The sequence below is a fragment of the Triticum urartu genome, chromosome 5 (genome assembly GCF_003073215.2).
Source record: "Triticum urartu cultivar G1812 chromosome 5, Tu2.1, whole genome shotgun sequence".
Taxonomy (NCBI): Eukaryota; Viridiplantae; Streptophyta; class Magnoliopsida; order Poales; family Poaceae; genus Triticum; species Triticum urartu.
The window spans coordinates 302042431-302045898 of NC_053026.1; positions in this window are offsets into that span (position 1 = coordinate 302042431).

Consider the following 3468-nt stretch of genomic DNA (forward strand, 5'->3'; position numbering starts at 1 on the left):
TTCCTTCCTTTCCAAATCCTTGCTTCTCCGTGAGTATCTTCGTTCATAACAATCATCTCTACTCCTTCTCTCTCTTGGTGGTGATCCTTTGCTTCTTCTTTTTGGAGAATCTTCTCTTCTCTTGTAGGGAGCCGTACACTCATTGGAATAGTGTCCGGGTCTTCCACAATTGTAATAGTTTCGCTCTCGACTAGAAGATCTTTTGTCATTGTAGGACCTTGACTTGGAGCTTCTATCTTTGCTTCTACTCTTGTAGAACTTGTTGAAGTTCTTCACCATTAAGCTCAATTCTTCATTGAAGTCTTGTTTCTCACTTGATGATGTAGGGGCTTCACATGAGGCTTTGTAGGCACCACTTGATTTGTTGTGAAGTTCCTCTTTATCCTTAAGTGACATCTCATGAGCAACAATCCTTCCAATCACTTTCGTTGGCTTGAGATCTTTGTAATTGGGCATCATTTGGATCAATGTGCACACGGTATCATATTTTCCATCCAAGGCTCTTAGGATCTTCTTGATGATGAATTTATCGGTCATCTCTTCACTTCCTAAGCCGGCAATCTCATTTGTGATGAGAGCAAGCCTAGAGTACATTTCGGCGACACCTTCACCATCCTTCATCTTGAACTTGTCAAGTTGGCTTTGAAGCACATCCAACTTGGATTCCTTGACGGAGTCGGTACCTTCGTGCATATCAATCAAAGTGTCCCAAATTTCCTTTGCATTCTCAAGGCGGCTGATTTTGTTGAATTCTTAGGGGCACAATCCGTTGAAGAGAATATCACAAGCTTGAGCATTGTATTGCAACATCTTCAACTCATCCACGGTAGCTTCATGGTTTGGTTCTTTCCCATCAAAGAAGTCACCTTGTAAACCAACACACACAATAGCCCAAACGGCGGGGTTATGTCCAAGAATATGCATTTTCATTTTATGCTTCCAACTAGCAAAATTAGTACCATCAAAGTAAGGACCTCTACGGTGATAATTTCCCTCGCTAGAAGCCATACTCTCCTAGGTTGTGAAACCAAGGCTATGACCACCAAAAGCTATGGAGATCAAGCAAATGGAGCAAAGCTCTGATACCACTTGTAGGATCGAAAGTATGTCTAGAGGGGGGTGATTAGACTACTTGACCAAATAAAAACTTAACCTTTTCCCAATTTTAGTTCTTGGCAGATTTTAGCTATTTTAGGACAAGTCAAGCAATCACACATAATTCAAGCAAGCATGCAAAGAGTATATTGGCAGCGGAAAGTAAAGCATGCAACTTGCAAGAATGTAAGGGAAGGGTTTGGAGAATTCAAACGCTATTGGAGACACGGATGTTTTTCCCGTGGTTCGGATAGGTGGTGCTATCCTACATCCACGTTGATGGAGACTTCAACCCACGAAGGGTAACGGTTGCGCGAGTCCACACGGCAGGGCTCCACCCACGAAGGGTCCACGAAGAAGCAACCACCCACAAAGGGTCCACGAAGAAGCAACCTTGTCTATCCCACCATGGCCATCGCCCACGAAGGACTTGCCTCACTAGCGGTAGATCTTCACGAAGTAGGCGATCTCCTTGCCCTTACAAACTCCTTGGTTCAACTCCACAATCTTGTCGGAGGCTCCCAAGTGACACCTAGCCAATCTAGGAGACACCACTCTCCAAGAAGTAACAAATGGTGTGTAGGTAATGAACTCCTTGCTCTTGTGCTTCAAATGATAGTCTCCCCAACACTCAACTCTCTCTCATAGGATTTGGATTTGGTGGAAAGAAGATTTGAGTGGAAAGCAACTTGGGAAGGCTAGAGATCAAGATTCATATGAAAGCAACTTGGGAAGGCTAGAGATCAAGATTCATATGGTAGGAATGGAATGTCTTGGTCTCAACACATGAGTAGGTGGTTCTCTCTCAGAACAAATGAGTTGGAATGATGTGTGTGTTCTGATGGCTCTCTCATCGAATGAGAAAGAGGTGGAGGGGTATATATAGCCTCCACACAAAATCCAACCGTTACACAGTTTTCCAATCTCGGTGGGACCGAATCATAAAACTCGGTCGGACCGAAAATGTAAACCTAGTGACCGTTAGGAATTTCGGTGGGACTGACATGCAACTCGGTGGGACCGATTCGGTTAGGGTTTGGGCATAACGTAATCTCGATGAGACCGATTACACAAACTCGGTGAGACCGAGTTTGGTAATTAGCTTACCAGAGAGTTGGTCAGGCAAACTCGGTGGGACCGATTTGCTCTTTCGGTGGGACCGAGTGGAACTCGGTGAGACCGAAAAGTTACAAAGGGGAAACACTGAGTTTACATTGCAATCTCGGTGGGACCGATTCGCTCTTTCGGTGGGACCGAAAAGTTACGAAAAGGAAACAGAGAGTTTGCAACCCCATCTCGGTGGGACCGAGATCCTTATCGGTAGGACTGAATTGCTAGGGTTTGGCAGTGGCTAATGACAATTGAAACTCGGTGGCGCCGGATAGGAAAAATCGGTAGGACCGAGTTTGGCTTAGAGTTTAGGTCATATCTGGATATGGGAAAGTAGTTGAGGGTTTTGGAGCATATCATTAAGCACATGAAGCAAGAGGCTCATTAAGCAACACCTCATTCCTCCTTGATAGTATTGGCTTTTCCTATGGACTCAATGTGATCTTGCATCACTAAAATATAAAATGAAGAGTCTTGAGCTTTTGAGCTTGAGCCAATCCTTTGTCCTTAACATTTTGAGGGTTCCACTTTCACATCCACGCCATGCCAATCATTGAGCTTTCCTGAAATAATCATCTTGGAATAGTATTAGCTCAATGAGCTATATGTTGTTATGAATTACCAAAACCACCTTCATTTTAGTCCATAGTATAAGAATTTTCATAAAGATCAAATAGGAAAGTTTGAGAATTGCATGATGATGAAAATCCAAACCTTCTCACAAAGGAATCTGTGAGATAGTGGTATTGGCGGCACTTATCTGCCTCGAAGCTCTCAAGATCGGCATTACGCACATACGCGTTAAATTCTTCCTTGATTCCTGCTCGATTCATAAAGTCCTCTAATGGCCATTCACAAGCCCGCACCAGAGCTTCCCTCAGTGGTTCATCATTGGCATCGCGTATTGCGAGCCTGGGTCCTTGCTTCCTTGAAGGACCACCTTGGTACATTTTCCTAAACATATTTCTTCCTCTGAAAAATTTCTAAATTTTTTTAGTAACTTCAAAATAAAAGTGAACCAAACTCAACAAAATTGATAGCAACTACTCCTACAAGTGCCTAGAGGCAATATCATGCATCAAAACTACTTTTGACCACATAAATTTGACATGCAAGCTCAAGAATAGGGTCACCTAAGCAGCAAAAATTTGCAATGAATAAAGCACTAGAACAAAAACTAATTGGACCATTGGAGGAGTCACACACCAAAGAACAATCCCCCAAAGCAGTTTTGTGAATGGAGCTTCGAGCAAGGAGATCAAA